This window comes from Pelophylax lessonae (assembly GCF_965119305.1).
Source record: "Pelophylax lessonae genome assembly, chromosome: 4".
NCBI lineage: Eukaryota > Metazoa > Chordata > Amphibia > Anura > Ranidae > Pelophylax > Pelophylax lessonae.
Window position 1 is genome coordinate 64,288,654 of NC_138771.1, and position 14,775 is coordinate 64,303,428.

The window sequence follows — 14,775 nt, forward strand, 5'->3', positions numbered from 1 at the left end:
CACTGATAGATGGCAATGATGGGCACTTGTGGGCAGCACTGACAGGGAGGGCACTGGTGGGCAGCACTGATGGGGAGGGCAATGGGGGGCTCCCTGAGCCCTGATTGCCATCCCTGGTGGCCATAGTGGGCATCCCTGGGGTCATAGTGGGCATCCCTGGGGTCATAGTGGGCATCCCTGGTGGATCTAGTGGCATCCCCCCCCCCCCCCGAGGGTCTGCACTGGTAATCAATGATCTGATTACCAGTGCCGACCCCCCCCCCCCCCCCCTGTCAGGGGAGCCGCCGATCGGCGCTCCTTTACTCGTGCCTGTCAGGCACGAACTAAGGAAAGCCGATCAATGGCTGTTCCTGTTTTACTATGTGACCAACCGTGATTGGACACGGCTGATCACATGGTAAAGAGCCTCCGTCAGAGGCTCTTTACCGAGATCGGAGATGCAGGGTGTCAGACTGACACCTCACATCACCGATCGCAGCTCTGCGCGCCCAGAGCTGTGTTATCCTGCCGCCGTCATATGACGTCCGGTCAGGATAACACAACCACATTCCCGCCGTCATTTTGTAATAGGGCGGGCGGGAAGTGGTTAAAATGGTACTTTTATTCCCAGACCCTATATCATTTATAAAGATATTAAAAAGTAATGGTCCCGAAACTGAACCTTGGAGTAGACCATTCAGAGTAAGAATCATTAACCACTTCAGCCCCGGAAGATTTTACCCCCTTAATGACCAGGCCATTTTTTGCGATTTGGCACTGCGTTACTTTAACGGAAAATTGTGCAGTCGTGCGACGTTGTACCCAAATACAATTGATGTCCTTTTTTTCCCACAAACAGAGCTTTCTTTTGGTGGTATTTGATCACCTCTGCAGTTTTTAGATTTTGCGGTATTAAAAAAAAAAAAAAAAAAAAGAGCGACAATTTGGAAAAAAAAAAAAAAAAGCCATATTTTTTACCTTCTGCTATAAAACATTACCAGTAAAACATTTTTAAAAATTAATTTTTTTTTATCAGTTTAGGCCAATTTGTATTCTGCTACATATTTTTTGTAAAAAAAAAAAAAAAAATCCCCAAAAACGTATTTTAATTGGTTTACGCAAAAGTTATAGCGTTTACAAAATACGGGATAGATTTTTGGACTTATTTTTTTATTAGTAACGGCAGCGATCTTTAGCGGGACTGCGACATTGCAGCGGACAGATCGGACCCCTAACTGAAATTTTGTACACTTTTTGGGGACCAGTGACACTAATACAGTAATCAGTGCTAAACAAAATGCACTGTTACTGTATAAATTACACTGGCAGGGAAGGGGTTAATACTGGGGGTGATCAAAGGGGTTAAATGAATGCCTGTATACTTACTGACTGTGTGGGGGGGGGAGAGGGGTGGTTCTGTGACAAACAAACAGGTCGTAGTTTCAATTTAGCTGAAACTGCTGATCTGTCCCAACCTGTCTGAGAGAAGATCCGCCTGCTTTGTTTACATAAGCAGGCGGGTCTTCGCTCGGTTTCCCGGACGATCGCGAGAGAGCAGCGGCAATCGCTTCCACTCCTTCCGCGGCCCACCTCCCGCTGTGTCTAAACATGTGCCCGAAACCACATGCACTCCAGTCACGTAGTACTACGTGACTGGATGCAGCCGAGCCGCCCTGCCGCAGTAATATTACGGCAGGCGGTCGGCAAGTGGTTAACCAATGCTCTCTGAATTCTATCTTTTAGTCAATTTTCTATCTATTTACAAACTGATCTTTCCAAGCCTGTAGACTTTACCTTACACATTAGCCGTGTGTGGGGAACTGTATCATACGCTTTGCAAAATCCAAGTATACTACATCCACAGCCACCCCTCTGTCCAAGGTTTTACTTACCGCCTCGTAAAAAGAAAATCAGGTTTGTTTGACAACTTCTGTCTTTCATGATTCTATGCTGTCTGTTGCTTAAAATATTTTTTTTTGGCAAGAACTCATCTATGTGGTCTTTTATTAAACTCTCCAGTATCTTCCCAACTATAGAAGATAAACTAGCAGGTCTATAGGTACTTGGTAAAGACTGTGATCCTTTTTTTTAAATATTAGGCACCACATTGGCCCTACGCCAATCCAGTGGTACTATTCCAGTCCTTAATGAGTCCCTAAAAATTAGAAACAAAGCCTTTGAAATTACAGCGCTCAGTTCTTTTAGGATGCGTGGGTGGATACCATCCAGGCGCTTTATCCACTCTTAGGCTACATTCACACCCGAGCGTAGGGTTTTCGTGCGTTTTTTACAGGCGTTTTTTGATTGAATAGATACCAATGGAAAATACTTGCAATCTGCCCAAAAAGAAGCTCATGTACTTTTTTGAGCTTTGGGCGTTTTGCTTACAGCGTCAAAACGCTCAGATGTGAACAGGGGCCATTGAAATGAATAGGATTTGTCTTGTTGGGCGTTTTGAGAGCTGATCCTAGAGCAGAAAAACTCCTCAAAAACGCCCCAAAACGCCTACATGTGAACGGAACCTTAAGCCCCGTACACACGTAGCGATTGTCGGCCGTAAATATACGGCCGACGACTGATCGGCCGATTGTAGGCTTGTTAGTATGATGCTTCCGACAGCGCATTTTCGGCCGAACAGAGTCGGGTGTGCAGGCATTAAAATTTTTGTTGGCCAACACCAGAACAGTCGATTGTTCGCCAGTCAGTACAGAATTCGGCCAAAAGACAGCCGATTAGCAAGACTGGGCATGCTCAGAGAAGAAAAAAAAACACATGAAAAGTTAACCATCACATGACATCACTTCTGCAGTCGGCTGTTGTTGGCCGACAAAATTCATGTGCAGTCTTTTGCAGTTTTCAGCCGACAGGACAGCACCGGACAAAAGACGGCCGATCGTTCGGCTGACATTCAGTACGTGTGTACGGGGCTTAATTCTGTCTAAATATTTCTGGACCATAACACTTTTGAGCCATTGTGGATCATTTGGGGCTGTGTCAATTCCATCCTCATTATGGTCATGAGCTCCCTCATGCTCCTTTGTATACACAGCAATAAAAAAATGACGGGTGTTTTAAATTTCTCTCCAGACTATCCAAAAAAAAAAAAAAAAAAAAAAAAAAGGGTTTTGCTTTCAGTTATACTTGAATGGGTGAATTTGGCAACATGTCAAACTGTTACCAGAGTATTCCTGGCTTATTTTTTAAAAAAATGTTAATCCAAGTACAGTTATATCATAACCTTTTATGTCCATGCATTTTCACTTAGGACCCAATCACACCATTAGGTCTGGTACATTGCATCGGTCATGCATTAACATGTCATGTGGTGTGTTGTGATAACCTTTTCAGTTAAATGGGCTGCCTAAAACAACATACTGCACAAAAAAGGTGTACGCAACATTTTTAGCAATGCAGAGCACAATGCACATGTGTTTGGATCCAATTTAGAACGAATGGCACTGCAATGCATAAAACACACATAATATGCAGACCACACAAATGCCTCGATTCCACTGAGCAGAACGGTTCGGGTAGGTACAGTTTGGAAGGGTTATAATGGTCCGGCCTATTCAGGTGAGCGTTTCCACTGCAAGTCTGGACTACTATCTGGACTGAGCTTTTCGTTTGACCTGAGCGTTGACCTTTTCCTGTCCGCCAATCAGTGGAATGTATCGTGTGACGCCAGTAGCTCCACCCTAACCGTACCATTTCCTATGACCCTACATCTGAAGGAGGACCAGGAATGGTGCGGTTTGGTTCGGTTGTATGGGTCACTTTCATAATGGAAACACTCAAAATAGCGTACCGAACCACTAAGTGGAAACGAGGCAATAGAAAAAAGATTTAATGTGTTAAAGTTTAACCCTAATTACTCTATAAAATACTTCCCTCCACACCTATTCCGACTATCCTGGGTAGGAAAAACTGGATTTTTGACTTACCGTAAAATCCTTTTCTCTTAATTTCATTGACCGATGCAGTTCTCTCTGATCCATATCAGTAGGGTTGTACTGCCCCCTACAGGAGTAGGACACTAGGCAGAAAAAAGTTCTGGTTACGCCTATGGGCAGTCCCGGAGGGTACACCTTCTCTCTTCCTTCATAGGATGTCAGTTTTGTATCAAAGCAGTGTCAAAAAGTAACACCAACCCAACACAAAATAGAGGGGCGGGTACTGCGTCCGTCAATGAACTTAAGAGAAAAGGATTTTACGGTAAGTCAAAAATCCAGTTTTTTTTTTCTATCGTTCATTGACGGACGCAGTTGTCTCTGATCCATATCAGTATGGACGTCCCAAAGCAGTGCCATAAAATGAGGGGTGGGAACAGCATAAAAGAACAAGTTCCCCAAGGCTAAACATAGCCACCCAGGCAACATAGGACTCAGCAGAACAAAAGATGAGGCCCACCTGAAACAAACAGTAAACACTGACATCCTATGTGGGAAGAGAGAGGGTGTACCTTCCGGGACTGCCCATTGGCGTAGCCAGAACTTTTTTCTGCCTAGTGTCCTACTCCTGTAGAGGGCAGTATAACCCTACTGTTATGGATCAGAGAGAACTGTGTCCGTCAATGAACGATAGAGAAAGTTCTATATACATACCAATTTTCAGTAGTGGTGCACCAAAATGAAAAGTCGTGTCAAAACTGAAACTTTAAATTCAGGAAGCACTTGGCCAAAAGCAGAATTTAATGTGGCTGGCATTTCTGTATTGAAGTCAATGGGACGAGATTTTACATTGAAGTAAATGTGACGCCGCATTTCATTATTTTCACTTTATATTTTTTTTTTTTTATTAAAAAAAAAAAAAAAAAAAAAAAAAAAAAAAATCGGTAAAATACAGATAACCCTATTTTTGGACGATAATGTTCGGCGGCTGATATATCGGTGCATCCCTAATTTTCAGGTCACCTTGGTCCGACGGCTCCCATTTCAACCAGCACTGGCTGCAGAGGAGAGGAGGGAGCAACAGCAGATGGGCCATGGTAAGTCTATGGGTGATGTCACCGCTCAGGCATCACCAGCCAGCCATTGTCAAGTAGTCTCTCACTCTCACCCTGCAGTCAAAAGGAAAGATCATGTGACCAGACTGCAGTGGCCTGAAAATAGATAAGTGTGCAGATCTTTTCTTACACAGGTTAGTCAGAATAGGTGTAAGGAGGAGGAGGAGGAGGAGAAGGTGGAGGAGGAGAAAGGAGCATTTTTAAAGTAGTTGGGGTTTGACCGGAATTCTACTTTAATATTAGCAGACACTGATAAGCATCTCATCGACATATACTCCTAAAATTACAGTAAAATACTGATAAAATTGGACAGTGTATGTGCAGTATATGACTTTGCGTTTACAGTCACCAATTACAGCCCGGTCACTTACATAATTTTTATTTCATATTAAAAAAAATCCACAATTTGAGAAAACAGGAAATTCATAGATTATAGCTGGTGAATGGATATTTGTATGATTATTTGGATATTTCTCATCCATAGGAGCGGCCTATGTGACACTGGGGATTTTGTGGCAGTGATTTGTAATAGCTATAGAAGCACTCAGAAAAAAAAAAAATGAATTCCAATCAATGAAAGGTCTGTCACTGAAAATCCAAGTTATTTGTAGCTCAATCACCGAGCAGAAAAGAGCACCGGACTTTCTGCAACGCTTGCAGGCCACACTACAGATATAACACTGGAGAAAACTATAAACCAGAGAAAAGATACAATTGCAGCTGCTACAAAGTTACTAGTGTGATCAGGTCAAAAAATACAAATGTTATACAAATCCTGATCAAACTTGTAACAGAATTTACACAAATCAGAATTAAGTGCCAGTTCACACTTGTGCGATGCGGGAAGGCTGCGAATACGCAGCCCTGTTCCCGCAACGCTTCCGCACAACTGGCAGTTCACACTGCCATATGCGATACGCTGGGGGTGTCAATTAAATGTTAACGACACCCCCAGTTTGATCGCATATCGCAGTGCGATCTGACAGTTCGCACAGGATCAGATCGCACAAGTGTGAACCACTGTGCGATCCGATCCTGATGCGGCTGAAAAAAAGGGTCCTGTGCGTCTTTGGTGCAGATACGGTGCGAATTCAGCCATACAAAGTGTATGGCTGAATTCGCATCCACACATGAGATTGCATGTAATGAAGGAGCAGTGCGCTCCCAATTACATGAGATCTCCACAGCCGCAATAATGTGAACCGGCACTTAAACTACAATCACCTTTAGATCTGTCAGCAGCCATGTACTGCAAGGGCCTGACTGGGAAACAAAATGATTCGTTTAGGTAGGTCCTCATCTTTTTGGCAAGCCGAAAAGGTTGACTTTTTTTTTTACAGTACCCTTCAAAAGACCATGTGGGTGGATTAGAACCTCTGTCAGGTTTTTATTGCTTTCTGCATCGTCGTTCTGAAGATTTACTCTCACCAATTGTCTTGATTACCAATGTCACAGGGAATGAAGGTGACACCAAATTCTGCCTAGCTAATAAAAATGGCAACAGAGGGGTAATTTTCCAATGGGGACACTTGTTCTTGTGACAATTGCCTGAACATACATTATATAGTCTGATTGTACAATTCCCCTTTAGATCTCCCATCAGCTATGTAATGCAAGAGCCTGCCTTATTCAATACAAATTGATTGGATTGTTTAACCACTTCAGCTCCCAAAGATTTACTCCCCTTCATGATCAGGCAATTTCTTGCGATACGGCACTGCGTTACTTTAACTGAAAATTGCATGGCCGTGTGACGCTGCACCTAAACAAAATTCATGTTCTTTTTTTTCCCCCACAAATGGCTTTCTTTTGGTGGTATTTGTTTAACTCTGAAGTTTTTTTTGCACTTTGAAAAAAAAAAAATCAAAAACAATTTTGGAAAAAAAAATAAAAATCAATATGTTTTACTTTCTCCTATAAAACATCAAAAAAAAAAAATCGAATTTCTTCATCAGTATCGGTCAATATGTATTCTGCTACATATTTTTTGTTAAAGAAAATCCCAATGAGTTTAAGTACACATTTAAGCGCTTGCTGCATTTTTTCAGCTCGTTTTGCATTTTCATAGCTTTGTTTGATGCGTTTTTGAATGCAGTCTTCATGCATTTTGCGTTGTGCCCCCCCCCCCCCCCCCCTTTAAAAACACCCTATATAGCTGGCTGCTGAGGAGCGGGGTGGGAAGCTGTCTGCCTCAACTTTAACCACTTCCCCCTAGGACGACGTCATATGACTTCGTAAACTTTGCGGGGGTATACCGGGATGATGCCTCTAGCTAGAGGCATCATCCCGATACCGTTGTTTGAAGCCGACGGTCGGCTTTCCGTCGGTACCGATTGATGCGGCTCGGGAGCCGCTCGATCGTTACCCTGGGGGGCGGGAGGGGACGTCCCCCCCCCTCCCGCGGCTTTTACCGGGGCTCCCGTCCCACCGGGAGCCCCGAGCACCCAGCTGGCTCTTCCGCCGGCTGGGTGGAGTCCCGATGAATGCCGGAAACGGCATCGATCGGGTCTCCGATGACATAACCCGGAGGCGGCGTCCATGACGTCACTTCCGGGTTAGTGTGCTGCAAAACGGCGCCAAATTTGAAAAACGGCTGTATGCATACAGGGAAGTGTAGTGGAGGGGGTCGAGGGTCTTTTAGACCCTCGATCCCTCCATAAAGTGTACCTGTCACTGCATATTGCTGTCACAAGGGATGTTTACATTGCTTGTGACAGCAATAAAAGTGATCAGATTTTTTTTTTTTTTTTAAAACTGTAATAAAGTTAAAAAATAAATAAAATAAATGGGAAAAAAAAAAAAAATTAGCCGCCCTGATCACCGTTAGCTCGCGCACAAAAAAAAAAAAACGTATACGAAGTCGAGCCGCGAATGAAATCGCTGTTCAAACCACACATGTGAGGTAACGCCGCAATCGCCAGAGCGTGAGCAGTAATTTAAAAAAAGAGCTGCACTCTAACTCTAAACTGGTAACCGTTAAATAAATTTAAAGTGTCGCCTATTGAGATCTCTATTGACCGCAGTTTGTCGCCATCCCACAGGGGGGCGCAATTTTAAACCGTAACATGTTGGGTATCTATTTACTCGGCGTGACATCATCTTTCACAATATACAAAAAAAATGGGCTAACTTTACTGTTTAGTATTTTTTAAATGCAGTGAAATGTAATTTTTCCCAAAAAAATGGCGTTTTAAAGACCGCTGCGCAAATACCGCGTGACAAAAAATATTGCAATGACCGCCATTTTATTCTCAAGAGTCTTTGCTAAAAAAATATATATAATGTTTGGGGGTTCTAAGTAGTTTTCTAGGAAAAAATACTGGTTTTAACTTGTAAACACAAAGTGTCCGAAATAGGCCTGGTATGGAAGGGGTTAACATCCAATGAGTAGGCAGGTCAGCAAAAAAATAAAAAATATGGAGTGGGGGGGGGGGGGTCCTTCAGGTCTGGTATGGATTTAAAGGGAAAGTCCACCCTAAAATAAAATTTAAAAAAAAAAAAAATGATGTGGGGCACCCCCACCCCCAAAATCCATACCAGACCCTTTTCTGAGCATGCAGCCCAGCAGATCAGAAAAGGGATGGGACGAGTGAGTGTTCCCTCAAGCATACTATCATCGATCGGTGCAGGCTGGGTAGCTGACGTCACAGGGGGGCAGTGCCACCTGGTGATGTTGCTGGGTGCCCCCCCCCCTGACTATTTAAGAACTGTCGCACGGCGGGGCAGGCAGACCGTGGGAGCATCTGACGCGAGCGGAACCCTGCTGACGACTCATCGGTTAAGAACGTGGCGGATGGCTTCCCGGTCCGCTCCTCAGTAACCAGTTATATCCAGTGTTTTTAAAAAGGAAAAAAAAAAAAAAACACAAATTGCATGAAAAAAAAAAACACAAATTGCATAAAAAAAAAAAAAGCATCAAACGCAACACTTGCGTTTCTGGTGCAACTCTTTTGAAATCTATTATACGCAAAACGCAATCTGCTGCATGAAAAAAAAAGTCCTTGACCCTTTCCAAAAATGCATACATGCAAATGTGTACCATAGGAAACCATGTTAAATGGACTGAAGTGCATTTGTGCAAACTGCACAAAAAATGTAAAGGTTTCAAAAGTGATGAAAATGCAGCTGACTCACAATTTTATTGTTCCCCCTTTAAGTGTAAATGAGCCCCAAAGGATATCGTACAATCAGGCTGTATAGAGTATGGTCACCATGAAGCAGGTTGTGCAATCAGATTGTATATGGCTCACATAAAGGAGATCGCACAATCAAATATCACCACCACAAGGCCATGTTTATATGTGCAGCAAGTTCACTTTTCCTCCGATTTTCTCCGCATCCAATTCACATGTCAGGAGATTGTGACCGACTCTCTATGGAGTCAGTTCGCATATCTCAGAAGCGGCTCCGGTGCGAATTGCACGGAGTCCTGTGCATCTTCTGTTCAGTTTCAGGTCCAAATTCAGCCAAAAATTGGACATGAAACAGAGACTCACAGGACCTCTGCTGTGAGCCGCTCCCTGTGGCAGTGTGAGCCCAGCCTGTCTCCGCATTGAGAAGATTGTACAATCAGATCACAGTGATGGGCACCAAAAAGAAGAATGCACAATCAGATTGTATAGTGTATGGCCCCCATAAGGCTACATTTATATATGCAGCGCCTCGGAAAAGCATTGCATGTTCACAATGGGTCACGCTTGGTAGCAGCACTGCCTGCCGATTGGCACATGGAGGATCATTTTTAAAGCTGCCAGAAACCATCACAGAAAAAAAACGTGTGAAAACTTCACTCATTGCTTTGCAGCTTCTGAGGGCAATAAAAATGCAGCTCAACCGTGTGTTTTTACTACCCAACAAGTAAGCCCTAAGGAGGCTGTGCAGACTGTATAGAGCACAAAGGAGACTGTGTAATCAGACTGTATGATGTATAGCTTATATATATATATATATATATATATATATATACACATATATATACATACACACACACACAGCAAGCTTGCTGCGCCTCTGAAAAGCAATTGTGTTCAGAATACGTTGCACTTGGCAGTGGCACTGCCTACTAACTGGCACATGGAGCATCATTTTTACAGCTGCCAGAAAGCATCATGACTGACACCCCCATCCACTGCTTTTACAGCTAATTAGGGGCATTAAAAATTGTAGCCCAAGCACACGCTTCTACTGCCCCTGCAATAGTAAAGAGTCCCTAGCCTGGGTGGACGTGTGTGCATGAAGAGTGAACACCGGGTCCTGGTTATGCATGGATTTCCAACCTGCACATACATGAAATTTGGCGAGAGAGGATTGTACAATCAGGTGTTCCTGTTCTTTCTTTACCTTATATGTATCGGGATGTGGTGAGAGTTCCCTTGGCCTACAGGCATTATGGAGAATGGCACTAACACTATTTCTACGATTGTACAATCAGATTGTGTAATGTACGGCAGAGGGTCTAAAAACTTTCTAAACAAAGGACCAGTTTCCTGCCCAAAGTTTTTTGGAGGGTGGGGCGCAGACTGTGGCCATTGGGAGTAGAAAAGATCCCAACAATGGGAAAAACAAACAAACAAACAATGCTTCCTCTTTGTCAGGTCACACTTGTGCAATGCGGGAAGGCAGGGAATTCGCAGCCTGTTCCCGCATCGCAAACGCACCCCTGGCAGTTCACACTGCCATATGCGATACACTGGGGGTGTCAATGAAATGTTAACAACAACCCCAGTTTGATCGCATATCGCAGTGCAATCTGACAGTTCGCACAGGATCGGATCGCACAAGTGTGAACCACTGTGCGATCCGATCCTGATATGTCTGAAAAAATGCCTCATGTGCGACTTTTGTGCGGGTGCAGTGTGAATTTCAGCCGTACAAAGTGTATGGCTGAGGGCTGGTTCACACTTATGCGAGTGCGGGAAGGCTGCGAATTCGCAGCCTGATCCCGCATCGCACACGCACCCCCGGCAGTTCACACTGCCATATGCGATACGCTGGGGGTGTCAATGTAATGTTAACGACACCCCCAGTTTGATCGCATATCGCAGTGCGATCGTGCAGTTCGCACAGAATCGGATCGCACAAGTGTGAACCGCTGTGCGATCCGATCCTGATGCGGCTAGAAAAAAGGGTCCTGTGCGTGTTTGGTGCGGCTGCGGTGCAAATTTAGCCATACAAACTGTATGGCTAGACTCGCACCACACAGCCAATCGCATGTAATGTCGGAGCAGTGCGCTCCGATATTACATGCGAACCCCGCACACGCACAAGTGTGAACCGGGGCTAAATTCGCACTGCACATCCGATCGCATGTAATGAAGGAGAAGTGCGCTCCGATATTACATGCGATCGCCGCACACGCGGCACTCAGTGAGAGGAATGGTGTCCCATCTGGGTGTCATTAGGCCCCATTGCTGGTGCCAGTTCAAGGAACTATGCCCTACCACTGAGATTATGGGAGGGGGGGGGGGGGGTTATGCCTCATTGTTGGCATCCGTGGATAAAACAGAACCCCAAGGGCCAGATAAAAAGGAAGCAAAGGGCCACATTTGGCCCCCAGGATGCAGTTTGGAGACGGCTGATGTAAGGTCCCCATAGTGGAGATTGTACAGCGAATGGCCATCATAATGTCCGGGAATATTACCCCTCCCCCTATACACTGGGGGGCACCAATGCCTGGGAATAATTCCCCTCCCCCTATACACTGTGGGTACCAATGCCTGGGAATATTACCCCTCCCCCTATACACTGGGGGGCACCAATGCCTGGGAATATTACCCCTCCCCCTATACACTGGGGGGCACCAATGCCTGGGAATATTACCCCTCCCCCTATACACTGGGGGTACAATGTCTGGGAGGGATTACCCCTCCCCCTATACCCTTGGGGGTACAATGCCTGGGAATATTACCCCCTTCCCCAGGGACCCCTATTCTAGACCGATGATCCCCCGCACCCCCTGCTGGCCACCATACCCCTTGCACCCTGTTGGCCCTCGGACCCCCTGCACCCTGTTGGCCCTCGGACCCCCTGCACCCTGTTGGCCGGTGGTGGTGTGGGAGGATTTCCCGCCATCCGCCCTTCCCGCCTCCCATCCGCCCGATCCCCCCCGCCTCAGCCGGGCCCCGGATCCCCGGAAACCCGCAGACTTTAACGCAATAAACAGGAAATCGCTCGGATGATCCGGGTTCCGGGGGAAGTTGAATTATTTTTTACCACAGAAGAGATCAACTTCCACATCCGGTGAGGCCCGACACCCAACGCTGACCTGGAAAAGATTCGGTAACCTGGCAGAAATCACCGCACCTCCCCTCCGCTTACCGTGCCCCGGAGTGCCTGTGCCGCCCGTCCCCGGCTCCTGACTCGCTCGGCCCAGCAGCTCACGGCCTCCGCGCTCCGCCGGCTCCGGTTTTACCTCAATGCCGTCTCATCGGCGCCGAAAATCCCCGAAGAAAAGTCCCCCCGCCGTGTGCGCGGATGTGTACAGCGCTGTGTGTGGAGGGGGACGCATCACCGCCGGGCGCGCGGACCTCACACTCCGCCCAGTGGGGGCTTATCGGCGCTTTATTCTCTCATATGATTTTATACACACAAAAGAGCCGCTTTATGTCACCTTCTATCACTGGCAGAGGGCTTTATTTATACGTTGTGGCAATGCAAGAGGGCGGCGGAGGGATATCTGTTGTTAGGGGATGTGAGGAGATGGGTGTGGCGCATGCGCAGTGAGACTCCTTCACAGGACGGAAGAGCTGTGATAGGGGGAGGGGAGGTCTGTGTGTGAGAGGATTGCTATGTCTGGGAGTCAGTTTGTGGTTTACCACAGAGAAGAAACACACACACTACTCCATGGAAATATTAAACTTCCCCCCTACTAGGATCATTAATCACCTGTCTCCTGGTTTTCTTTCTCTGTACACATGACAAAATCTGCATCTTTGCCCAAAACATTACTTTAAATCACCTAAAATGTGAAGTTTATGAAAGCAGAGGCCCTGTAGAATAAAATAACCCCTGGTGTTCGTGGGTCAGGTCACACTTGGCAACTTTGTAGCAGAAAATCTATTTACTCTGAGAAAGCCTTGTAGTAAAACTAAAGGCAAAACTTTATTTACATTCGGATAGAGTAAAGTAATAGAATAAATTTGGCCGTAGACAGTTTAAATCCCAGCCAGTTAAGCAGGGACCAGCTGAGATTTGAACTATACACAGTATGGGCAGGTTGGATTCTTATTGTGATTATTGCCAGTGGCTGAAGCTGCTAGCAATAATCACTGTGTGTTCTCCCGACAGGGACCATTCCCTGTGCCCCCCTGCTGGGAGCACACAATAGCTTTGTGGGGTTGGAGGGATTCCTCAGACACTGACTGTGTTGATGGGGGGGGGGGGGAACGAGTGATTTTCAGATTGCAGGAGAAAAAAAAAATGCATCATCTATGTCTGGCGTCAGGGAGGGTTATAGGGACAACCGATTATCGGCAAAGTCGATATATATATCGAGGGCCGATCTGCACTTTCCCTGATATATATCGGAATCGGCCACCAAGGTGACCAATATTTCGGGAAAGTGCTTGTACCGGAGTGATGCCTGCAGCTAAAGGCATCACCCCGGTACCAGCGCCCATAGCCGACGGTCGGCTGTTGTGTATTGACAACCAATGCAGCTGAGAAGCTGCTCGGCTGTCATTACAAGGAGCGGGAGGGATCGTCCCCCCTTCCGCCACCTTCCACGGCTCGGCCGGGTCTCCCATCCCACTGGGAGACCCGGGCAACCAGCCTTCAGCGCCACCGAAGACCCGATCAAAGCTGCATTCAGCTCTGATCGGGTCTCCATGCAAAAACCCAGAAGTGATATCATGACATCACTTCCGGGTACTCAGCGCCAGATTAAAAAAATTACAGCATTCAAAACAGTTAAACTTGGTGTTTTGAATGCTTTTAAGTGCAGAGGAGGGGTTTGGAGTCTTTTAGACCCCCAGATCCCTCCACAAGAGTACCTGTCAAAGAAAAAAAAAATTAACAAAATGTACGAAAATATCAGCCAATACGGATATGCATTGACCAAAATATCAGTATCGGCAATGAAAAACCAATATCGGTCGATCACTAGTTATAACCCTGTCAATTTTTTTATTGCCATTTGCGTCTCATTGTCTGATAACTAAAACAGGAAGTGAGAGGAAATCCCTCCTAATTGTAGGAATCCTTTTTACTTTCACTCCCGATGTAACGTGAGAAAACCATACCTCATGAAAATTGCATACCCATGTCACTTCCGGTCAGAAACAGCTGAGCAGCGTAGCAGTGCGCATGCTCACAGCTCCGGTTACGTCATTGAACAGCTGATGAGCTTAACATTGCGCATGCTCGGAGGGTATGGAATGTTCACAGTAGTGTGTTATAACGTTACACGCCTCAGCTGTGCGGCGGTTACATTAAAACAGCTCGGCTGCAACATGAGTCATCTCCGCTCCTACCACTGTCACTTCCCTGATCTCGGCTAGTAAATGTAAAAGCGGCGGCGGGTGTATGAAATCTAAATCACGGCGATGTCGGCTCCGTGATCCGCTTTTACATTTATTAGCCAAGATCAGGGAAGTGACAGGGGTAGGAGCGGAGATGACTCATGTTGCAGCGGAGATGTTTTAATGTGGTGATGCGGTGTAACGTTATAACACACTACCGTAAACATTCCATACCCTCCGAGCATGCACACTAATAAGCTCCTCAGCTGTTCACTGACGTAGGTGCACCGAAGTGACGAGGGTATGGAATTTTTATGGGTATGGTTTTTTCACGGA

At 45.8% G+C, this 14,775-nt stretch overlaps 1 protein-coding gene across 2 annotated transcripts in view; it reads right to left on the minus strand.

Moving 5' to 3' along the window:
- The window catches only part of GABPB1 (GA binding protein transcription factor subunit beta 1), a 72,792-nt gene extending 59,979 nt beyond the window's left edge, over positions 1–12,813 (minus strand). The window contains exon 1 of one of the 2 annotated variants that reach the window (XM_082256261.1): positions 12,299–12,813. The gene's annotated coding sequence lies outside the window, so the exon portion shown is untranslated. The remainder of the gene's footprint in view (positions 1–12,298) is intronic. The other variant, XM_082256262.1, reaches the window with a different exon arrangement.
- Positions 12,814–14,775: the final 1,962 nt, after the last annotated feature.